The 25,695-nt window shown below is 41.8% G+C and overlaps 1 protein-coding gene across 3 annotated transcripts in view; it reads right to left on the reverse strand.

Annotated features, from left to right (window-relative positions):
• Positions 1 to 25,695, reverse strand: part of LOC143183749 (uncharacterized) — a 108,021-nt gene that overhangs the window by 60,313 nt on the left and 22,013 nt on the right. The window contains exon 2 of one of the 3 annotated variants that reach the window (XM_076385443.1): positions 1,727 to 1,852. The exons of 1 other annotated variant lie outside the window; for it this stretch is intronic. The gene's annotated coding sequence lies outside the window, so the exon portion shown is untranslated. Of the gene's footprint in view, positions 1 to 1,726; positions 1,853 to 25,695 lie in introns of those variants that run through there. One more of the 3 variants, XM_076385441.1, reaches the window with a different exon arrangement.

Here is a 25,695-nt window from a genome sequence, read left to right on the forward strand (position 1 = left end):
CGCTCGGAAAAAATCCACCTCCCTTTACTCGCTCTGGAAACTTTTCGTATCCCTAGTGAACATAGTTTGTCTTATTTTCCAGAGTAATTTCTTCCTATTTTGAACCTTGAATTTTCTTTTTCCCAAGATTCTAAGGAGCACCCAGAAAAAACTCGTACCATTTGACAACAGGGCAAAGTTAATTGGAAATAAAAATGACTAGAAGAATATATGGAAGCAGGATTCACAAAGACGACTCTCTGAGATGTTTCACCTTTAGATATTTTATCAATAATTTTCATGCTTTTCTACTCTAAATATATCTACAATTATTCGTGGAATTACTTCCTCAGTAATTTTATCGTCCTTTTAGTTTTCTATGTCAAATGCTTTCCAAGAAATTTTATCAATTTTCGCTAAGCCTTCTCTGTACAAAGTTTAAGAGGAAACAGGAGGATTACGCGACGGTGTTTCATCTGTTGCACACGAAGGATTAATTTCAGGTGCCGACGGGGAGATCTTGTTTGCAATTTCTTGCCCCGCGGGTATTAGTTCGACGAAATCTCCTGGTCTGAAATTTCGCCCCGACTCGATTCGTGTGCACACAGAGCCCTACATATGTATATGTATGTCACGCGACTACCATGACCCTGGGGAGCTCCAACTTCCGTCAGGTTCTTGCCCGGAAGGCAGTACCACGGCTAGCAAGATGATCAATGGCGGAAACGTTCGCGTTCATGATTAATTAGACAGGCCCTCGGACCATTAATTTCACTACTTTTTATTTCCCTCATAGTCGAACTCTAGTGGCTGTTGTTGGGAACAGACATTTTTTAAACTTAGCTTGCAAAGTATTCGCAATTAAGGAACGAGGTGTATGACAAAAAGAGGGCAATATTGCAGAGACTGTTCATGTTCTGAAGAAGAAGAAAACGTGGATTTGCTTCGGGGTAAAAAGTCAGCCATTTAAGAAACCAAATTTAATAACCCACTCCAGATCCCCCCAGTGGAAGATCCAGACGTCTTCGGTCAACCTTGCGAGGGTTGCTCTATAGAACTTTCAGGATTAATCTCAGTTAACGTGGAAACGACTCTGTTTCTGCTTAGGCGAACTTCAAATGCCAGCCACCACAGCTATTTGACCCCCAAGGCTATCTACAATTTCCTCAACAACCCCTCTGACTACCACCCATCACCTCTATTTTCTCTGCCTGTCTACCAACAAGGTTACAAGGCATAGTCCGTGGAGACTTTCCAAGATATCGGTGAACTAAAATTAATTAGCGGTGGAGATAACGATCGCTACGAACTCCCAGGCGCTTTCACTTCCAGCGATCGAAGTTTATTCAAAAGTTTCCGCTGTCCCCGGGCATCTCGCGGCTGAACTTGGAAGCAATTTTAAAAGGGATTTGTTTTACGATGATTGTACTTCATTGAAAAGATGAACGAGGTCTAAGGTACTGAAAGTTTTTTGACACTCTCGAGTAAACAACGAGGCTCGAAGTTCGTAAGCAATTTTCCTCCTGTTCCTTCATGAATATCTTGGAACACAAATAGTGTTATTAATCATCTAACTTCCTTCAATTCGAAGCTCACTGTATTCCAGAAATTGCCAGTCAGTAAATACATAGGTCAATGTATTTCACTTTGATTTCCTTCGCACAAAAATGAGTGACTAAACTCTCGAGACACACTGAATATTTTATTAAAAAAAAAAAAAATTAATTTTAGACTAGGAAAGACTCACCTTGACCCAGATTTCGCTTCTGAAGTTTCCCCCACTTATTCAGTCCCACAACTTCCACTGGCTTGGACTTCCCGTGGCTCCCTCGCGCTTCCGCCCCCAAATGGTGGTGACCCCCGGTTCCTACCCCTGCAAAGCACCAGGAAACAACTGCTATCAATCTCTGCGACGGGGTTTTCGAGAATATTCGCGATTTAAGGTTAAGTGCAAGCTGGGGCGTGTTGCGTTGCCAATGGCTTACTAAACGCTGCCTTATCCTCAATGGCTCTCTTACCCCCTCCGTCCCTCTCCTGAAGCGGCACGCCCGAACAATGACTTTCGTCAGCTCTTTCTCCATTCATCGGTGAACTAATTAACCGCTTGTTAGAGCGAACGGGTCGCTCCAATGGAACAACCTTAAACCCGGTTTTACTTTGGGAAATTATTTTATAGCTTGCGGATGTCGGGAATACTTTTGCTGCCTTTTGTACGGCAATCTTGTTGAAGTATTTTTTTACGACTGACGAAATAAAAAAAATACTTTAGAGGAAGTAGATTTTGGTGAAGGGAGATACTTCAGAGGATGACTAATAATCAGGGGAATGAGCAACGTTTAGCATTTATAAAATACTGCTATAGATCTATTTACACATAATTAAGCAACTCATTCGAAATCAATTGGAGTACTTTATTCGTACCTTAACTGAATCAAGAGAAGTTCCTAATCATTTCATTGTTTCGATAAAAAAGAAGGAAATAAACGATTCAGCCTCCAATTTACACCGACCAACGTCCTCATGGAACTGCTCGGTCAGCGCAGCGGCGCGAAATAGCGAGTTAGGAACTAATAAACCCATTAGAGCCGCGAAAGCAGTAGGAACACAGTAGCCGCCGCGAGCAAAGGCAACTTGCGTAATAAAATTCTGTCTGTGGAGGAACAGCGGTCCACTGCCAGCGAATATAACATCGACAGAAGTTAATCGAGCAACATTGAATCCGACGCCCCCAGTTTCATCGTGTCCACATTTTCTCTAAAAAACCTCCCTACAGGAGGCTTCATTTATCTCCCGTTAAAGGGATACCAGACGTCACGATCGCTTTCTCTCGAACGCGTCAGCGACGACAAAGTGGATTTCGCAGCAGTCGCGCTTATCGGGGATGATCTTCGAGAAAGTGGCACAGAAGGAGGAAGAAGAGTCTTCGAGAGACTCCCTGTTCGTGATTCCCCTTTCTATCTGCATACAGGGTGTCTTGAGAGACATTCGACGAACTACTTCTACTATGTGTTCAGTGGTTTATTCTGGATACAAAATGGGTGTACAACAGAAGAGAGAAAAGTTGAAGAATAAGAGCCAATTACCTACCTAAGTTAGGAAGCGAATCGTACTCCCACTTGTATGTAATTGTAAGATTCTTTATTCAGAATGCTTCTGTGAATAGGAGGTAAATGTTTCCTGAATACCATATGTACCATGTACACTCAGTGTTTCCTCCCTCAGTGCCCTTTTGTCCTCTGTGAAGGCCCTTGACGCCCTCATTCCTCGTGTCGCCGTATCCCGCGACACAGCCGAGTATATACTGCCAACAACACGGTAATTCTTTTCTTTCGGCCACGGTTGGGGTGGCAGAGAGGGTGAAAATGAGGTTTCCAGGGGCAATTTGAAGCGAGTTTGCCCGTAAAGGGGTCGTGGATAGGGTCTCGAAGCAAGAAAGAAGTCGAGGACCGAGCGCGAAAGGAAACACGAGCGAAGGGAAAAGTGCTGGCGCAGAATGAGCCGCTTTATTATGACTTCCCTGGGAAAATTTATCTCGTATCTCTCTTTGATCCGTTCCACGTTCGTCTCGCGTTCAGAGACGCGATCCAATTGAAGAGAGCTAGAAGGACCGAGGGCAGACTGAATAACGCAATTGAAACGCTCGAGAAGCTTTGCCTCGGAAGCTGTCTGGATCACGAGGCCAGATTGCAAGCTTGTAACGCGAGACCTCTCGACTATTTTGGAACTTTTTCAAACGTGTGATGCCGAAGATGAAAGGATCAATGATCTGCTGAGAGCAAAACATCGCTATTGGTGTTCTTTTACTTAGCTGTGGCACGTGGTGCTTTGAGATCTATGTAGTTGTAATTATGAAATAACAGAACTTGTAGGACTAGAAGAAGAGAAGATGATTTTTATAAGAAAAAAATATTTTCTACCTAGGGATCTACTTCAGAGGTAGAAGGCTTCATTCTCAATATTTTTAATGACTAAATTAAAGTTACAAATTTTCAATATGGCAAATAAACCTGATTACTCTAGCAAATACCCAAAATTCGATTTCAGTAAAGTTTCATATATCTATAAAACAGTAAAGAGTAAGGAGCAATATACAGCACCTGGTGGTACTTTGCCTTTTACCCTTTCACCTCCCCTTTTCTTTCATTTCTGTGACCTCTGGCTCCTCTCAGATCGTTCTCTATTTTCGACAAGTGGGCTCAGAATATATCTCAAAGTTTTTGAACTCAAAGAAGGTAAACCTCGTCTTGCCAGTTGACGCCAATTCTGGCTCTAGAAACAAGATTACTTCCAACGCGAATATCGAACTCGATACCACGGAGTTGGTGGATTCAATTATATCAGTGAGCAACACAAATTTCACTGAATCACGAGTTTACTCAGAGGAGTTCGTTCGAAACGTTTTGCAGATAAAGGATTAAGGCGAGGAACGTGCCGGATTACCTTAAGACGTACAACGCTAACTTCCGAGTTTCAGCTGACTTCAGGCGCATTCCAGAGCCTTAATGCGGCTTAGATTGTTGTAATACTAGTCCCAGGGAAGAATATACTGGCGCATTAATCGCGTAGCTCGTGAACGAGCCATTAGCTGGATGAAAAGCGAAGGACAAACAGTCTCCCCTGTTTCCCATCGTATGTCGTTAACAGTGCCTCTCTCCTTTGTTCAATAAAGGTGTCTTCGCAATTTTCGAAGAAGGGAACAGTTCCTGACGTCAGCGGAAAGTTCCACATCTCGCATAAATTCGCAGACAGCCAAACGAAGGAAGAGAAAAGTCGCAGGGAAGTTCGTGCGTGGAAAATTTCGCATCCGTTACTGTCGAGATACCACAGCATTATCAGGGAACAGACGAGCTTAGAAGTAACAGAGATATACGTTTCAATTACTGTCAAAAACTGTGAAATCGCTAGAGCATGTTCAAGAAAGAGACCTTTCGAGACCCTTTTCCCTTTTAAATGATCCTTGACTTTTAAAGGTGCTCTATTATATTTTCATGGAACTGCTACAATTTTTATATCCTTCAGGTGTTAAATAAAAATTCAGTGTGAAGGAAAAAGAAGAAAGTATTCATAAATCCTGAAGATAGAAGCACTGTCATTAATATTGATTATCAGTCCGCCCTCTCTGCGTGAGCTATGCCAAAGGTGCTACTATCCAAAGTGTAAAGGATTAAAATATTCAAAGCCTCCAAGATTTTCTGGCCTACTTCAACCTGAACTCCAAACGTGACTTAAATCTTCCCACCCCTTTGGAAGCAAGTACATTAAAGTCTTGCCACGGAGAAACTTACAGAGATTTCTCAATTACTCGAGAGAGCTCTCACAGCGTGAAAATATAATTGAAAAATGGCAGCAGGCCGAATCGACTGCTCGATGCATTTCCATCTCTCGCTCACGGCCACTCCAGCGATTTTTCGTACGCGAAAAACAAAGGAGGCTTTGATCTGTCTCCCGTGGCGTCAGGCAACACGATTCACCGGCAATTTCCATGCAAACGAACCTCTCGGCTCCGCGGAAATAAGGGTTGAAAAGTTTCCAAAAGAATCGACGGCGTCTCGCGATCCCCTCGGCTCTCGTCGTCCCTTTGAGGCCTACTTCGCTTTCCCGTTCACCCTCGACGATATTCCTCAGCCGCCTCGACAATCCCCCATCCATTTCTCCCTACTCGCTCCTCCAGGATCGCCGTCTGAATGGCGCAGAATGCGCAGAACGCGGGAGTTCATTTGCATATTTTTCGGCAGGCGAACGCAGCAGGCGACTGCAAACGCGTTTAATTAACGACGACCTCGTTTGGAGAATCGTCTTTGTTTTTAACCCCTTCTACTCGACGGTGAAATGATGCTCCTGGAGCGCTCTGACTTTCCACTCTCGTGGAGATCGTTGTTATCTCTCGGGATCTGGTCTATAGATGTCTGCGGGAATTGGAAACGCGGTTCAGTCTCTTGTTTGGCGGACTTCGAACGAGAAATTCAAATTGTTTTCTGCATTCTGGAGTTCTGTTTTCTGAGTTCAAATCGAGCAACGATATTGCTGAACAGGGATAAGTCTGATTTTCTTGAGGGCTTGGAAAATGTTGGTCGGTTGAATAGTTTCAGTTTTGCCTTTGGAAAATGACACCCAATTAAGTTTCAATGTTTTCGAGATCGCGTTTCGCTAGTTTATCTTGTTCAAGAGAGGATGAATAAATAAAGAAGGCAAGAGCATGGAAAATATAATTCTTGTACATATTTGCAGTACATATTGTATTTAACGAGTATTTTAAATGCGTCGCAAAAATTTTGTTGGAAGGGCAAACAAAATACAGGCGATGCAGCTTTCCACAAGGGAATTCTATCGTCGCACCTTTATGTGTGATATTCCTGATTACACCAATCGTAAAGAGAAATGTGTTTTCGAGAATACTACGAAAATTCAGAAATCTAGGTATAGTGAAAAAGGAGGATTCAATCACTATAAATGTCTATGGTCTATCTTCCAATGTTTTTCATAAGTGAACTGGTATCCGCTACTTTGAACTTTCTAAGTTCTCAGTTTCAATCCCGAAGTTTCGCGATATTCCAATCAATTTCCTCAACGCGAAATTGCTAAACGGCGAACTTTCACTGGTTGGAAAGTTCCCGTGTGAGGTAGTGGCTGTATTGATTCGACGTAAGGTTTAACAGTAAAATCCAACTTGGAAACTGGAAACATCGATTTTTTCCTGCGAAATCAGTACAGTAAAAATATCACTAACTATTAAAAATTCTACATGTTCTCGAAATTTTAAACACAACACTGTTGATTAAGCTTTATTACTTAAAACAGAATAGAAACAACTGCAACAACATAAAGACACCTCAACCACCTCATAATTATGTTCATCTCACCATATTACTATCATAATACCACTAATTAATAAACCACTCGCTCACCGAGTGAAAGAATCACCCTGCAAGGGCATCTCACACCCACGATCGCTCACGGAAGTCCTCTATATTATGAGCATGAGTAATTACCTCGAATTAGATCGTTGCCGCAGGGTCAAGCCTTGCCACATAGACAAAACAGTGTTTGGGCATCAGAGTTGGAAACGCGAAACGATGGGCCGCGGCGAGCCGTGTAAATGATACATTAATATCCTCTTCCAGCCAGTCTCCGCGTATATTCTATGCATCGCGGTATTATACGTACAACCACAGACTTCTCGTGAAAATGAAATCCATCCGTGTGCTTAATTACGTTTGACCTGGCTAATCTGAATCCACGGCTGGTTCGAACCGCGACCAACACGTGTAGCCTCGGCTGTCTCTTAATTAATACATCCGTCCGCCACTCCCAAGTCGGCATAGCACCGACTGATTAATTCATGTAAATGGTATCGCGTGCGAAGCCAACGTTTTATGAGATTGATCCAATTTGAAGTTCCGACCGCGCCGACTTTGTAATTAATTCTATTCAAACTGCTCCCTGATAATTAACTCGACTTACGCTTTACCGTGCTACTATTCGGAAGCTGGTTCGAAATTAAATTGTTTATGCTGGTTTGGCCGAAGTTAGCGAAGATAGAAGTGGAAGCGGGATAGCGATGGGACTTGAAACATCTTCAGAGAGTTTGAGTTATGCGGAAGAGCAAGAAGAAACTTAGACTAATAGAAGAGAAAACTAATCAGAATTTTAGTGATTTCGAGGACTTTGTGTATCCTGAGATAGTTTCGTGTTAGTTCGTTTTCGAACACTGGCAAGCAGGTGCACGAACAATTTTTCGTGCTGCTTTTCCAGCATCCACAGGAAAGAAGCAATGTACAATAAAAGCTGTGCATGCACGGCGAGCAGTAAACCTTTGACGATATTGAATCGAATGGCCACGGCGAGAGGGACCCAGCCGTAAAACTATCGATAAGCCCGCCGGCCCACAGTTCCCTCACGATACTGCAACGACCCCAGGTTTTGTTACGTGTCGTGTGGTTCGTGGCACGTCGACCGTGAAATAGCGCTAAGTTTTATAAGGCTTAAGTGCGATTTCGCCGTTATGGACGGAAATCAGAACAAGGTTAAACGTTAATCCAGATTTCTGTGTCCTTTGTTGGATTCGTTCGGATGGAGTATTGCTTGTAAATGGCCTGCAGAATTCCTACTTCTCATTTGATAATTATTTAGCGAATAATTGCTAAGTTTAGTACGTTTAGTAAATAATTGGATCTGCTATTTCAATTGAAATCAATATTAAATGCGATTAGGGAAATTGGAAATTGAACGGTGTGCATTTGTCGGCGAAACGTAAGGGAAATTCATACTTGTCAGTAGCTGGCGTTGAAATTAGTGGTTATCGACGATAGAAGTGGTAAATCGGACGCAGACGGTGAAAGCAATCTACATTGTTAGCTGGCAGGCTGAGAGCGACTGATCTGCATGGTTCTACCGTGTTCCTATGGCTAATTAGATTCTCCTTTAAACTAATTTCGAAATTGTATCTCCATTCTGTCATCCAGTTTACCAATTTTCATTTGTCAGTATAATCAGGACAGTTTTGACAATCGAAATACAATCAACAGAAGACGTATCCAATATCCAACAATATTATCCAATATATTATCACTATTTTCAATGACATCAACAATTTAAACCAATTGTTGGAAAATGATACCTTGTGAAAACGAGTAAGTCCTCAATTCATCTTCTAATCGCAAAGAACATGTAACCAGCTAATCGATGAACAGTAATCGACCAAAAGCTAGATAAAAGTGGCAGCGATGGCACAGTCGATAGCGTTGCCTCTACTCGAGGAACAAGAAAAAGTTGACAATGTTTGAAACGATAAAAGCTTCCGGCCGAACGACGACAGGAGGGACACTTCGCAATGTCTTTCAACACTTCCGCCACACATGTCCAACAACTTTGCACTCAGTCTCGGGTTTTCGCTTTATACCCCAGTGCTCGTTCCATTTCACACGCCTCTTAAACTTCTCCCGCGCTTTAACCGGTGCTATAAACGACCCCGTGCATGCCACTTCGATCGATTCGGATGGCCGTCACTCTGGAACAAATTATTTGCTGAGAATTTCGGGTGGAAACTCGTTCTGTTATTTTATTGGTGCGGATAAATTGTACCTGTTTAGTAAAAGAGTTATCAGGTTTTTTTGAGAAGAAATTTGTTGTCTGACAATAAAGAACCACTACTATATTTCTAGAAAAAGTATATTAAAAATCGCATTCTAACTTATTTACACCCAATTTCTTCAGCATATTTATGAAAATCTTATCCCTATCAAAAGGAGGATATAAATGTCACCAAGCGTTGGAATAATATTTGTCAAAAGAATGATCTTCTTTTGTGTAAAATCCTCTCAGATGCAAGCCCATAGAGGGACAAACAAAATGTCTGGATTTCGTGCGAAGTAGCGCAAAAAAATATCGTTTAACGAGGGAAATCGTGCTCGTCCAGCGCACAACTGCGTCGTTAATAATTCCTCGTTCCTCTGTCTTTCTCCCCCTCTCCTTGCTCGCGTCGTGACACGCGAAAGCTCGCTCCCAGCGAGGGCTCAATTAATTACGACGATTAATCATTTTATCTCGCCTCGACCGTCCAGTTTCTCGGCTCCTTCTTCGTGCAACAGCCCAAATAAATGAACCGCTAATTGATTCCTAATGCATGGCAGACCCGCACTAACTGTTTGTGCTCGATTATCACCGATCGGCTGTGTTGCTGCTCTTTTTTCCACTCGCTATTTGAGCGGCGTATTTTTGAACCCGTGGACTACCCCTTCAGGCCATGAAACGAACGGTTTCGCGCGTACAGTCTGTTTGGTCTATTTTAGAGGTGGGCCATTTGAAACTGGTTGAATATTTACTGTATTTTTGGCAAATGGATCTGATGGCTCTCAAAGGGGGGTTAGGAAGCGAGAGAGGAGCGAACAGTTCTGGCAAATTTTTAGGGTAGTTTATTGGGAGCGTAGAAATATGTTTGTGGTTCTCCTTGATTGAATTTTAAGATGCTATGAAAGTGAGTAATGAGAGGAAGAGGTATATTTCAATAATAGATTGTCTGTATTCAGTGTTCCAGAAGAAAAGATCAATATGGTAAGAGGTCACTTTATTGGTTACTCTTAGAAAGAATATTTCAATTCTAAGCCTCTCTGAACTGAATCTTTTTCAGACTACAAGAGAAGTTTTTATATAAATTTAAATTCAATTAATACTATTGGAAAACTAGTGCTACGCATCTAATCGCAACCTCACTAAAAACAAATGTATTTATTGATCAAACTTTCATACGCTGGTTCATGTCGAAATAATCGAATAATCTCGAAATTCCTCGATCAACTAAACTCAAATCATAGAATTCGCTCGCGTACGACCAGAACTTTTTAACGAGCGTCACGAAGTATTCGTCCCTCGCCTGAAAAACCAGATGGACTCTTTTGGAATGCATTACGGGACCGCTCCATCAATCTCCCTCGTACATCGATACGTAACGTCGAGCGAGCTTATTCATAGATTGCATTTACGCGCCCGGCGGGTCAATTTCCCTTAAAAAACGAGCGTCGATCTTCCGCGGGAGGCGAACGTAGCCGACTGGCAAAGGCGAAGCGCAAGAAGAGAATTATTCTCGCTAAATCGAGGGTCGTCAGCGTTAAACGAGAGATCGAGTTCATGGCTGATCGAATTACAAGCTGGCCGCCGTAAAGCGTTGGAAATTTTTATCAAATTTAACGTTGCCAGCGAGCGGCGAGAAAAAAAACAACCCAAACGGCCAACGTGGTGAGAAACGAGGGGACAAGCAGGGGGAGACGTAAAACGATATCTCGATAACAAGCGTGGTGTGCAGAGGGAGCAACGTTTTCGCGAAATTTTATAGAGGAACTCCAAAACGGGGATTAGAATAATTTCCAAGCATAATTGCGCTCCTCCATCGTAAAAAGTGCGTAACATTTCCGCCAGAAATTCGTGCCAGCATCCCTAACGATGCTACCCTTCCTTCCCTAATATTTCGAGCAGCGTTACGATTGGCGGCGATACAACTGAATTGAATTTCTGTTGCGAAAATGCAGTGGACCTTGGCTGCTAAATTACCTGACGTGCCTTTGTCGTGAATCGTTCAGACTCGTAATTTCAGTCCTGAAATAATGGCGAAATGGACTGAGAACAATGGTGATAAATTTGGCAAGGGAAGAAAGGAAAAAATGAATCCACGTAGATGAATACCATCAGTGAGACACGGAGTCTCGAGTGGATGATCACCGAAATGGCCAGTAATAATTCTGTAATTAGCATCGAGGGTGGTCTCCTCGAGTAGCAGGCGCTGGGACACTCGGCAGAGGGATGATTTTGCATCCGCAACGCGGCCCCCTGGGGCTGTAGCTAGTAGAACGTTCTGACAACCGAGCAAGTAGAATAATAGCCTCTCGTGTCAGCCACCCTTGTCAAACAAACGAAACCAAAGCGGTCTCCATCTGCGCGGCATGCAGACGCGTTTCAGGGGATCGTCTCGTCCTCTGTTTGACTTTCTATAATTTTCTCCTATGCGTCTGCGAATCTACCTAGGAAAGAAAATTAGCCTCGGGATATCCTCTGCATGTTTTAGTTGGTTGCATGCGGCAGATTCGTTGAACGTTTACCGACCTAATTGCGTTTGCAAAAATCCAGGAGCTGCATGAGGGATTCTCTCAGCGATGCAAATTTTTTAGCATATTTTCATGATCCTAGGTAAGATTATTTCTAGCACAGACTGAGGAGGTGTTTTAAATAGCGACTCGAATAAATTTTGTTACATAGTGATTGAAGAAATGCTCCGGAGTAAGAGGAAATGGAAAGAATTTGCTTCCACGTTCATCTCTTTTCTTCCCTCGCCCCTGGGACTGGAGAATTAATTATAATTCGTCCCGAGGCGTTTCGTGCCAGCCGTGAAATGGTCCTGAATAAATTAGGAAGAAGCGACACTGTTAACAAAGGCAACGGGCGTGGAAAGGCTCGCGGCAAACATTGAACGGATCAATTTCCCTTCTCTTAGCTTTAGTGCATTCCATTCTATTAGTTTTCGTCCCCCTCGTCTTCTCTCATTCCGTCGAAAGCTCGTTGGCTATTTTTCCTTGCCTTTTGCCTGCCTCCCATTCGCCCGCGTTCCCTTCCTCGCCTACTGAATATGATCTATCTACTTTAGGGGCTCCGCTGGAGACTGAAACTTTTACTGCACCATAAATATTTCTGCCGTCGATGGTGATCGATCTCCTGGCCGTAACTGCGACGACCGTCTTCCGTTTGCCGATGATAAAACTGAAATCGTGCTTCGTCGACGTGCATGCACTCGGAATGTATGGAAAATGTGCTTACATTCTGGGTAGAGTATTCTTCTGGCAGGTATTTATCGTACGATGTAGAAAATGTGAGGAGGTTAGTATGCAGTAAATTTAGTAAATAACGTTCGAATGCTTTGAGAAATATGGACGATGAAGAAAAGGAAAATAAGATAATAGATTATATTGCTGAGGGTAAGTATCAGATATTGATAATCTTTTTGGGATGTTTATGCCCTTTTAAAGAAAAAGCTTCTCGTTTTAGCATATGTAGATTATAAATGAAATGGAGCCTGAAATTGTTTCAGATTAGAACTTGTATAAACAAATCTGAAAATTCCAATAACTAACTGAACCACGAACCAAGTGCTACCTTAATTCCATCTGGGAACGATTTCAGTCGTGGGACCAGCTACAAGTTTCCTAGTCTGAAAATTCTTCTCGGAAAATATCTTCGTGCTGTTGATAAAATGCACTTCACCTAAGTGCATGCATATACGTATCCCCGTGCAAATTCGTCAGTAAATTGCAATGGGGCGCCTTGTGGTCGCCTGGATATTTATAGGCAAATTATGCAAGGGCTGCTAGCTCGATATCGCGAAACGAATCGCTTCTATTCTTGCAACTCATTCATACCTGCGCTGCAGTCGAGGGCTTTTGTCTGGCCACTTTCGATACAGGGTCATGGTGAAAGAGGAAACTTGTTAGAAGCGAGAATAATATTTAACGTCACTTGTGCTGGATTCATTAATATTCCAGCCGAGATGGAGAGAATTCGACGCCTTTTTATGATACTCTTCCTGCAACTGAATGGTCCATCAATTTCATCAGGTCTGAAATTACGTACGGAGTGGTCCTGGAAGGCAGTGATTCTTTATGAGATGAATTAAAAATGCGGAACAAAATTTGCGAAAAGAAAAAAGAAAATTGAAGATATATTGCTTTCACCAGAGACTGTAATATTTTTACGATGATCACACGATCACGAAAACTAATTAAATAGTTTATATAGAATCTTTTCATGAACATATAAAGGTCATGAGAAATGTTTCCTACAAGATATTTCTGCAAAAATCGAGTTTCTCTTATTTTTAAAACACCAAAACCTCTTATTATGCTATTATCCTCATGATTGCTTTGGAAAAGATGAAATCGAAGCTCTACACCATTGGCTTTAAGGTGCCATTCGAGCTAGGATTGTGTCTCCCGTCGTGGATTTGTAGTTCTAACGTCGTAGCATGGAGCGCCACGGGATTTTATTCGCGTAGAATGGGGCCACCACGTACATTTCTCTCGATATTACAATTTTTACGGCTACCGTCACTGTACGAATGGTTTTTCCTAGCATTTTCATCCGGTCCAGCAATTGGAATGGACAAATGGAATGTGCGACTCCTGCTCCTTTTTTGCGTACCCTATGGGCACCCCCAAACTTTGGCGACAGTTATTTTCAGAGCTGTCCACTTTCCAAGGGTTGACTTAGAGACCCTCACGAAGTTCACGAAGAGGACGATAAATAGTCCAGTGGATCGTCCAGTGGAAAAATTCAGGGCGACTGAACGTGGGGTGCATAAATTTTTTTTCTTCAAGGACATATATTGTGCATGTCATTCTATGGGAGGGAAGGAATATTGAATAATTTTTAAGATATAAATGATCCCCTCCGGCCATTTTCTCATTAATGTATTTATTCGTCGAAGCAGTAGTCTCGCAATTTTTCAAGCAGCTTGGGGTTCAACGATCCAATACAAGGGAAAGTCGTGAACAGGAAAATTCAAAGGCATGAGAAAATGTGAAGAGAAACAAACGAACAAGTTCGCAGAAGTTGCTTTGGAATTGTGCTGCCTGTTTCAGCTTGCGCACCTTTAACTTCCGACGGAGTTTCTTTTCCATCGAGCGCTAGTCACAGCGAGGACAAAGCTTGTCAAAGTTCTGTTTCGTCTTTTACACGTACTACTTTTCATGGCGCATGAAAAAATCGTGTCGTATATTGTATAAAAGAAATAATTCAACCTAGATATGAAGTTAGTAGGTTACAGTTACATTTTTCAGGTTTCTATGGAAAACAATTCTGAAATCTGGATGAAAATACAAAGCATGAGGTTTAATATTTAATTTCGAGGTTCAGTTTGGAATAAATGAAACGATTTGTGTTGGAAAATGTAATTTCAATAATATATTGCTTAAATATAGTCGTTAAGTCTGATTGAGTGAAATAATTTTGGAACAAATGGTCGAAGTGGGACATTCAATAATGTACATTTGGGCTGACGAATGAATTGCAATTATGTGAATTAAGATTTCGTTATGTTTGAACAGATGATTCCATTAGTTGGAAAAATAAATTAAAAAGGTTCAGCGAACCGAGATAATAGAGAAAAATTCCTGTGAATATTACCTGTTATCTGACTATGTTTCCTCATTGCAGATACTCCTGTTTTTCATTACTTTGTACAAACTGGGTTAATGTAATTGGCCCCATTGATGTATTGATAATTAACTCTCCAAAGTTTGGTTACGCTTATTGTTTGATACACGAGTGCTGTTAATACTGTACTGATACTGTAAACATTGTTAAATAGATTAGCTTATTTACAGTTGCACTTAGATAAACAGCGTTAATCCGAATATCCTACTCATAGAAATTTAATACCTCCCATTCCCTTCGTAATAGTTTGGAAATCTACCTTTGCGATCTAATTCGTAAAATATTTTGCAAAATAATTCAAAAATACTCGAACGCACAACCAACAATCAGCTGGGATTTTTCATTTATCTCATAATAGTTTGAAGAAGAGTTACAATGGTCGATTTTTGCTTCCCGAAAATGCACGAAATTATCGAAATTCAAGAAATCCACTTTCCCGTAAAATTGCCCAGCGCCGCTGCAATCAACGCAAAAAGAGCTTGGCCAGCGGAAACTGCATCAACGAATCGTTGTTTCTGAATGCATCCAATTCTCTAGCGTCCCATTTGCGAAGCACTTCGAGCAGCGAGAGAGCATGAACCACTAGTGAGAGGAAACTTTCTCTTTACCGACGTCTTCCCTCGCCTTCGAGGCCCCTAATGGCCTCACCTTCGAATACATTTAGTGTCGAATCATTGCGAGATAAATTTCAAGAGCCAGGTAATCCGTTACCACTTGAATGAACCATGGATGACGAAAGGAAAAAGGAATCCAGCTCATTGAACTGGGAATTCTATCGAACACCTTGAAACTTTCAATGAACCTAATATTTCCACATATCGAGAACAAATTAATAAAAAAATCAAAAAAATTCTTCAATTTTCAACTTCGTATTTACCATTACCAGGGAATCCAAGAATGAATATTTGTCACAGCTCAAAAAATAACAAGACGACGAAAGGAGAAAGACAGGTCAGGAATGTTATATCGCGGTAAATAAGAGGAATAGTCTCGCAGGGGATAGCTTCTGGTCTCCGTGCTTTCTTCCAGTAGGAGAAAGTCAATTCTTTCAGAACAAAGTGGAGAAAAATGGGGTGGAGTCAAGAAGAAACAGTGAGAAGGGAATCAAAGAAATCGCAGGTAATTTCCTTGAACTGTATAAAACCTCTCCAGGATTGTCTGTATCCAGGGCAGATTCGAGGGTTCCAGATGATCTGATAAGGCCAGAATAGCTTGCGATCGGCCAACTGATAGCAGAAATGAAGGCTAATCCTGGATACGTCGGACAAATGCCTCTTGGATTAATATCGGAGCGGCACGGCGCGCCTCGGCTACCGGGAAATTCAAGACACTTCAAGAACTGTGGCGCTGCATCGCCCCGTTTCAATTACTCGCGTGAAGTTCGTTTTGACAAGTTTCCAACTTCGTTTCACCCAGTTCTCGCCCAACGAAATTGGCTCCACGCCGATGCGCCGCTACGTGGCCGCGCATGAAACAGTGGCTAATGAATTTTCACATTCGAATAGAATTCTTCGCGGCCTTAAAAAGTAGAAAAATACAGAATAGGCAATTTTAATTGCAAATCATATCTTAGTACACAATTTCAGTTTCATAATCTCTGCATAATAAACACCCGCAAAGATACTTTGGATGTTATTATAGAGTCTTATACCAGTTTATTGATAAAAAATACACTTGCATATTGCACATACTCAAATCCGATATTTTCCCCTAGCATCTGCTTCTAGCTGCACTAAATGAGAATTGTACCATCCCTCGTTTGTGGGATTTACATCCTACGTTTTTTTACTAAGCTCTAATTACAAGATTTCAAAGTTTGCGAGAGTCAACTCTAATTTTCCAACACAATTTCAAACATTTCTCCCTCGTCGTTACAAAAACGTCTACATGCTTGTGTAAAGATACACGTTCGCGAAGAGAAACACGGAAAACGGCAGGAATTACATACAGCACCAACACTGGGACAGATGTATTTCGCAGTAATATTTTGTAATTACGTCGTCCACCATTACGCTCTCTGCTTGTTTTTTTGAATGTGCATTAGAAGTATTATTCCTTTACTATCTAATAACGACTATGTTTATAGATAAGTGAGCAGAATTTTACTGAAACATTAGATCACGTCCATAAGAACATTCCATTTAATCCACCTGAAAAGTTCGATCAACGCTGCGAACACTGATTTAAAATTCCTCTTACGACAGAACGAGCTCTCGGAATTTCTTAATTAAATGTCCGTAGCTCAACGCAAATCGCATTCAGAGAGACGCTTGAACAGATCTAGATCGCAAGGAGGACTTTTGATGAAAGTGAATGCGTTCTTTGTCCTTAAACTGTGATAGATATTCTTGTGAATGAATCTTGTAGGTGACTACTTGTGATGAATCTTACATAAACAATCACAGTATTATTTCTATAAATTCGACATTTCCTTCGAGTCCAGTTGAAATCAAAAATAATAAACTCGTAGAAGAAAGAATGGAATGGAAAATTGAATATTGATTGCCAGTGGGTTCCTTAATGATCAAAGAACGAATCGGTCTGAGTATCCAATATCAGAAAAAAGCATTGCTCGTTACTATAAGAGTTGGAAATTTCTTTTCTCTTTGACATCCTCGCAATCAGGCGACGAAGAAACCTTGGTCGGGCCCCAATCTAGCTGAAGATCGAGCGTACTGTGGATTTGCTTCGTTATACCCCTCAAGGAAAAAGGGGGAGGAAGTATCAACGTGATTTGCAGCGGATAGATGGAAGAAAGGAATAGGATAGAGCTGTTCCCTACAGGCTGCAGAATTTCCGCGGAAATCCGTCTAAGCCGTTCTTTGACCGAGAACCGAGGAGATTTGCAGCCTCCGTAACATTAGACCTGGCCTTGAATTGTGGTTGTATCGGATGAGCGAGTAGTACGAATCAATTATATCTCCGTCTACCCTAGAACCGTTTTCTCCAAGGCAAAATACAGATAATTGCAATAGAATACCGAAATGTGTTCCTAGAAGAAAAGAAAGTAATTTCTATGCAGCCTTTACTTTGACTGCGTGCAAGTAGTACAAGTCAATAATATTGTCAACATTACTAAAACCAGGAGTCAAGGATATGAAACTAATTTAATTTCAGACAAAACTGCATTAAATATAGGTACTCTCCGTATAAATAACAGCTTGAAAAATGTATCGAAAATTCCAATTTACACGTTACCAAGTAGTATATTCAGTCACACATCAGACAAAGCCAGACCTCCACTTTATTCAAAGCAACTAGTAATTTATTTATGTTGGATATATAGAGCTCGTTTCAAGGATACCTAAAATATACTGAGGTAGGCCAGAAACATAGCACCCCCTTGTATTTGTATTCCTACCAATGTACATATGATTCCTACCTAACGCAAGTAGTACAAGTCAACCATTTATCAAACGCCGACATTCCTCAACTAATTTACAACCCTATTACAGAGACAAACACCTTACATTCTTTTACGTCACAAACGAAGCGAGCAGTGAGCCCTCGAACGAACGACAAGTTGTTTTTTACGACGCTAGCGACCGATGGTGTCTAGCAATCGCGAAACGCTCCTGGTCCCGCCTCTCGGTTCTGAGTTCGCTCTCAAAACGTCTCTGCTAATTGCGGTGGATGGAAATCGATTTCTACGCGAACGTGGTGAGCCCCGAAACAAGAACGACCGCAGGCAATTAATCCATGACGAATAATAATGCGACGCTAGGCGAGGCGAGACGAGGCACTTTCGTCATTATCGGCGCTGAACACGCGCCCGTTCGACGCGTGTCGTTTCGACGACCGCCTGAATCGTAATCCCGAGTACCGCAATTACAAGCCCGAGATCGGTGCTCGCGAATCACTTGAACGTTGTTAGCGGCAAACAACGGGGAAATATTGGGTATTTCTGTCTCGAGCTGCCACAATGCCAGCTGGCGTTCACACGCGCTATCCGTGCCATCCATCGACATCAATCTGTCCATATTCTCCCCAATGAATGCCGCGAGAGCACGGAAACTGCCGGAACAGTGTTTGGAAATAACTGTCATTCAATTGTACAGTAATTACTGTGACATTGTTGCTTTCAAAGGGGTCGCTCGTGCTCAGTACATCCTGCACTCTAGTCGGAGCAGGTCATGAATTCATTGAAAACTAGAATACCTACTATAGAAGGGGTTAAAGTCAATAGACAAATGTTCTAATATCATTTATGGAAAGCATGGATGAAACTAGGGTCGCTGAAGCTGGAATACAGACTTTGTATCTCACAGATAAAAAAAATAAAATGCATAAAAAAAGGTTATTGTAACGATCATAGAATTGACAAAGAGGAACAGTAAACTTCTAATTAAGGTACTTTGAAAAGGTTCAAATGTGGTTAGTCAAGATTCGATTGTAAGTGAAAGCTTCGTCTTTATTTTCCGAAGTACTCGTGAAGCTTTTAAGTCTGCCTAGCTAGAGCCGAATCTACTTACAATATACTTCATCCTATCTCCGCTCGCGACTGAATTCCCTCCCAAGAAATTACCGCAACAGAGTTTCTTATTGTTCAAGATATTCATCCTCCCAGTTCCGAGAGTATCTCATTTGCACCCAATTGAAAGGGTTCCTGTCTCCCCGAAAAGAATTCACCAGCACGGCTGTTCGGAGGCACAGTGCACTGCAAACAAACTCGACGGTGAAATTCAACTTTTACCCTACTTTAACAAGAGCATTCGCTGCCAACCGAGGCAAACTATATCTGTATTCACGGGAGGCGAGGTCCTGGATCTCCGAAACACAAGCTCGAAGCAACACCAGCTCGCAAGACTTTACATAACTAAGTCCGACCGATGGATTTACCCTGGGCTTACCCTACCTCTTGATCTTCCTTCAGGACAGTCGTGTGCATTCGCGGCACGTTCGCAGAGCAGAACGAAAGAGAGAAGACTTTCTCCTACGAGATAGAAGCACGGATCGTTCGCACTGATCCCGATCTGGCTGAGGGCGCCTTCGAGTCGCGTAAACGAGTCTACGTCACCTTTTCTCTGCGCTCCCCTTCGCGGCGCCTCTTCGATCACGTCTCTGGATTCCTAAAGCACGCGTAATCGATTCTGAAGGTGGCTGATACACGTGTCGCAACGACCCTCTCAGCCCTTTTAGGGATCCCAAGACGAAAAATACGCACCTCCTTCTGGGGCCTCTGGCGTTTTATTTTTTGAGGATGGAGTATGTTCTGATATTGCGAAACGATGTTCTTACATGACTCTTGGTTTTACAGTTCTCTTAAGTTGAAGTATGAGATTGGGGACTCTGAGAGGGTGGAACGTCTGACTTATCTCCAAGGATTCTGAAAACAACCCCTATTCTAAGAATATGTGTCGACGCCTTAATAAAGCTAGGAACAGTGACCTAAAAATAACTCAAGTTCAATCGATGACACCGTCGCCTACTAATCCTCGCCCTCTTTACTTCAACCCCCTTCTGACCAATATTCACCACAACGTAATTAATCACTCTAAGCTCGTCTGTATGTTTGTAAACTACATTTCTTGTGCTTTGAAAATGTGTCAAAGCTAATGCAAGGTCTCTCAGTGCGATTATGTTATCCCAAAGGAGCTTTCCCCGTGACTATACAGCATCCTTAACGATTTTCTGTCGGACCACGTGCGTCGGGCGTGGCCCCTCGATAGTTGGTGGTGGGTATTTGAATTTATCGGCCAATATCGGAAACTACTTTGCCGACTGACAATGGGTTATTGTGGGTTCGTGTCCCAGAGCCTCTGAGAGACACAAGCTTTCATGGAACTGTGCTTGGACGTTAATATCGCGAGAACCGTTTCCCCGACGTAAATTCTGCTTAACGATCCCCCTTATTCGCTCCTGCTGGTTTATTTGCCAGCTGCTTTTCGAAGGGCAAAGGTCACCGAGCATTCGAGAGCACCATGGAGTCTGAGGGAATATTATACCGAACTGGAGATAAACACTGCTCATGATTATATTAACTCAGACCGCATTGTATATTAACATTTGCGCATATTCTACCCGAAATGGCAAATAATGGACACTGATGAAAACAGGGACTTCATTTTACTTAATTAAATGCTCCAATTCAAATTAGTAATGTGCAAATGTAATTTAATACACAAATTTAATTCACCATTTCATTTGTGCGACAGATTTTAAATTAAATTCCTGCTAATTTTCCTTTTATTGATCAATTGGATTGTAATTTTTCGAGTATAGATAATAAATAAATTTTCTACAGTTCTATGGTTTTTATTTGCTACATAGTATAAACTACGATGAAGTCCCATTAATTGGGACACCATTAAGTTGGATTCCCGCTTAATTCAGAATGGCCTTACCCCCAATTAGTCTGGATTAGGAAGACCCTACGTTTCTTTTCCTCCTATTCCACCGCAATACAGTAAAACTTCATTAATCCGACCTTCGTTAATCCGGGACGCTTAATTCAGCGGTGCGCTTATTCTTAGTCAACGAGATTCCATCGAATTTATCATCTGTTGTTCTTTTCTAAAAAATTTCAACAGTAACGATTCTATATTTATATCTAATTTCAAATCCTAGAAATTTTCACCCATTCGTATTGCGGAATAGAACACTTTCCGCACTATAATTGACACATGTTGATACATCACTGCTATAAAGAATTGTGAAACGTTTCATATAAAAATTTCATTCACGACTTTATTACATTTCATACGTTTCCTTCATCTCGAGCTATACGTCACTGAACTCCCCACGGAACATTAATTAATGGCAGAGCAAAAACAAAAGAGCATCGGAAAATCCAGAAAACCCAGTTCACCCTTATCGCGAATATCATCGAAAATTTCAGCGCACAAATATTCTATTGGAGAAACTTTTCCAACACACGCTTTCTCGCGTTCGCGGGCTGAATACCGGATGCAGAACTTTCGCCACATTTCTTCCGCTAATGCCGTCGACCCGCGAGGAATAAGGCCAACCGTGGGATAAGGATAGGGATAAAACGAACTTCCTCCGGATTGTCGGAAGCCTTAAGCCAAAAACCTCGTAGACGTCGAACCCGTCCGCTTGATCCACCAGCATCGCGGTCGAATTAAAATTCCGCTGCAGGAACCAGAAATTCTTCGAGTAAATGGCCCTCGAATCTTGTTTTCATCCTATCCCTCCCATTCCAACGTGTTTTCGTACTTTGCCTGATGAATTACGACGCGACAGAGGATTTTGTCGAAAATTATATGACGAAATAGAACGAATGGAACGTGTTATAGAATATAGTGGAAAAGGGAACAGTTTGAGGAAGAAATGAGTTAGATATGCAAAGTGGATCTTGGTTACTGAAGTTTGTGTGGAGGGATTGAATAACACCATCCTTTGATGAAGAGTGAATACCTATTAATTATTCAATCTTAATGATATTAGGTACTGGCTTTAGGTAACTAATAGTCAGCAAGTGAGTAATCTACTTTGTTAAACCAAAATTTCACAAAATTGGAGCACTTTCTCGTGGCTTTCTAATATCTTTTCTTCAACCATATATTCAACTTTACCTTCTAATTCAGGTTCCATTAAGCTGAATTTAAATTTCCTATGCAAATGAGACTTTGATAAAAAGTTCTTCCTCTTTTGCACGCCATAGTGCACGGTGTTCTCTAACTTGAAACGATTCCTCTACAGTTCGATCAACGACTCCTCGGCGGAGCTCGAGTTATTGAATCCAAGATATTACGACGACGCGAGGATTTGAACTTTAAGCAGAGCTTTTGAAAGCGCCCTTGAAGAAAAAATCGACATAGGAGGGGCTTATGGAGGAGTATCAATATCCTCTTATGGATGCAGCATACATCTTTAATATCTCTTCCTATATTCCCTAAGATTTCTTCAATTCCTATTTGAACATGACGTATAGCACTTCCGGCAGGAAACAGCGTGGAATGACCTTGCAAATGGGTCTGTCATTTCCATTTGCAGGTACTGAAATTAGCACCTGAACTTTGACCTTTTGTCTCCTGTTACTGCTTTATTGTTACCTCACAGCCCACTTCTATCATAAATCAAGGTTGACAGGATAGGTTACACTGGCGAATTGCCTGTATTGTCTTGCTGAAATTGTCAGAATATTCAAATATCTCTCCTGGATTCGACGATGGCCGTAGAATAATCAGTAGCCTTCTGTTACATCTCATCATTTTCTATTAAAAATTTCAAATTTCCTATAAAAAAAGATCTACCACAACAAATCACCACAAATTTCACCCTGTCACTGTTATAAATTTTTCTTTCAATCAATCAATCAATCGAAATCGATCGCCACCTTTCCTTCTCAAACGTTTCCCTTGATTTTCCTCCAATCTCGCATCAACACCAGCCTTAATCGACGCTGAACGGCGAAGACAACAATCGGAACGTTCCCCAAAGAATCAACGAGTCCCTGAGGTTGGACGATTGCGCAGAGACCCGTGAAATAAGGGTGCAAGTAACGCGTATAAAGCGGAGTACAGTGGTCAGAGAAAAAGTAGAAAAGAAAGGGGACCGACGAATCGATTCTGACGTCAAAAGAACGAGTGGGTGGGTCTGCCTCTTGGACGCGAACAGAGAGGCCACTAAAGAAAACGAATGACTCGACGCTGATAAAACTGACCCGCCGCTACGACCGAGCAATAAAGATTTGCAATGGAAATGGAGCCTCCGCGATTCTTCGAACGGTATGTTATCTGCGAGAACAACCCCCTTCCCCTCTGCCACCAAGGCGAAATATTAACCTTTATGTTCCTCTGCGTTTGGCCCCGAGCGACGCTAGACTATCACTGAATCAGCGTACGGGGCGAGCAATATGCTTTGCCTGCCTACCACCTTCCCTTTCTACTTTGCCTTTCATTCCTGCGAGCTCTACCTCGCACAGTGAACTATTGAGGAAAAATTGCATTGAAGTTTGATCAAATCCTGCGGGTTTGCAAGAGAAGCGAAAATAAAGAGGAAATGTTTTCTTTAATTTAGGTGCTCTGAGTTTGAAACTCGGTTTCGCTTCTTCATTATGTGAACCAGTTAGAAATATACAGTAATAAGCATAGAAATTGTAAAATAAAATTTAAAAGTTTCGAATATCGCGTTACGTGGTACACGGAGTAAGGAGCGCGCTTCTAGCTTTCAGTAGATAGAGTCAGTGGTCAGACCGAGTGAGTGTACCTCTCGAGTGCCGACAACTGTACTTCGGTGCACGTGCACTTGACTAAGGTTCAAAGACCATTTTCTCCAAGACAAAGCACAGTATCAAAAAACTTTATCCTAAATTTTCAACTTACTTTTTCGTATGAATATAACGGACGCAATTTTGAGTTTATTTTATACGATAGCTAGGTTACAGTCTGTTTAAAATATGAACGATAGAAAATAGAAGAATAAGGTTTTCTTTAATAAAAAATGAGAAAAAATAATGGGAAACTTCTAGTGGAGAAAGTATTATACAAAAGAAGATATAGAGTTAAATTTGATCATAATCTAGATAGTAAGCTCCCCTAAAATCCAACGAACAGTGTAGTAGCGAATTTAGGACACATAAAAGAACACCCTGCATATTTTACTTTATAATACACGTTTACCTAAGATTCAACACATTTCTAGGCAAAATTGTCGGACCTTTTTTGTAAGCAGAAACAGAAGACTTTCATTCCTCAGCAGAGAATTGCACCGTGGAGAAGCAGGGAAATCCAGAAGCAGGGAGAACAGAAAAGCCGCAGATGGGAGTCATTAAATTTTTGAGGGCACTCGAAACACTGACGAGACGCGCTTAAACAATCAGGGAACACGAGATGAAATAACGAAACTCTGCTGGCCTTTGGACGCGACTTCCGCGTATTTGCATCCGCGCAAAGTTTCCAGCCGCCTTTCAAACGGCTTCTCCTTGGAGAGTGTTCGCTTTCTTTCGTCCCTTTGTCGCCAGAAAGAGGAGAGAAAGTGAGCGTGAAAATGCAAAAGAGCGCTCGAGAATGGTAAACGCGTCGGAAGGACATAACGGACATAATTTCCAGCGTGGCTTAAAACAAGAGGAGGAAAAAAAAATCGGGGGAGGGGAACGGCCCGAGTCGTAAACTGAACCGGCTGCCTCCACTCGCTCTTTGTCCTTCTTGGAATTTCATTAACATAATACGAAAATGTAACTCGCCTCATGAACTTCGCGCCAGCAGCCCTGGCGAAAGTAGTTCAAGCAGCCGGCGAAACTTGAACTTCTTTCGATCGACGCCGCACGGTCGAATTAATATTAATTAAGTCCCTCAAGCATCGTGAAGGCGCAATGATATGTGTCCCTTGACTTTTTTTATATCCGAGGGAGTAATAAAATTCAGGACGGTTGAGAGAGAAAGGGAGAGAAATGGACTTTGATATTAAATTTGGTAGTAAAAGTTTACCATAAATCTTAGGGTTTTCCACGAAAGAAAGGTACGGAGTACCGAAGAGAAAAGAAGAAAAGGGACGCAGAGGAGAATACGATAACAGCGTACGGAGCAGAGTAGAATCGAATCCACTTTCGTCAGACTTCGATCACAGTCGTCTTATTCTACTTGGTCCAGCAAGAACCGAGCAAAAGGACTCCTCCCAGAGGACCTCCGCCAAGAAGAGTTCGTACCTCCAAGACAGCCGGTATGTGAATTATTCAACAGCCTAATGGAGGAATAATACCTCTCGCAGCGCCTACAGTCGAAGCGTCAAGACGATTAGAACCCATTTCGCCGTGTTGGATTCCAAAGTGATCTCGTTCTAGACCAAAGAGGCCTTCTGCCAGATCATATAGCTGTTCGGATCATCATCAGAAAGTGGAAGGCAAATGCACTGCATTGTTACGGTGGAACTATTACCACAGAGATAGAATTACATGGTGTGTTAAGACAGAGGATCCGACAATAAGACTGCATTCACAGATAGAAGGAAATCTGACCTGAGATATAGTATTTCTTCTAAGAAAATTCGAATACTATAACAAATAGAATTTGAAACTTTTACACACCCTGTATATAACCCATAATTCCGAGTTCCTTTTTAAGG

Source organism: Calliopsis andreniformis, chromosome 9 (assembly GCF_051401765.1).
Source record: "Calliopsis andreniformis isolate RMS-2024a chromosome 9, iyCalAndr_principal, whole genome shotgun sequence".
Classification (NCBI taxonomy): Eukaryota; Metazoa; Arthropoda; class Insecta; order Hymenoptera; family Andrenidae; genus Calliopsis; species Calliopsis andreniformis.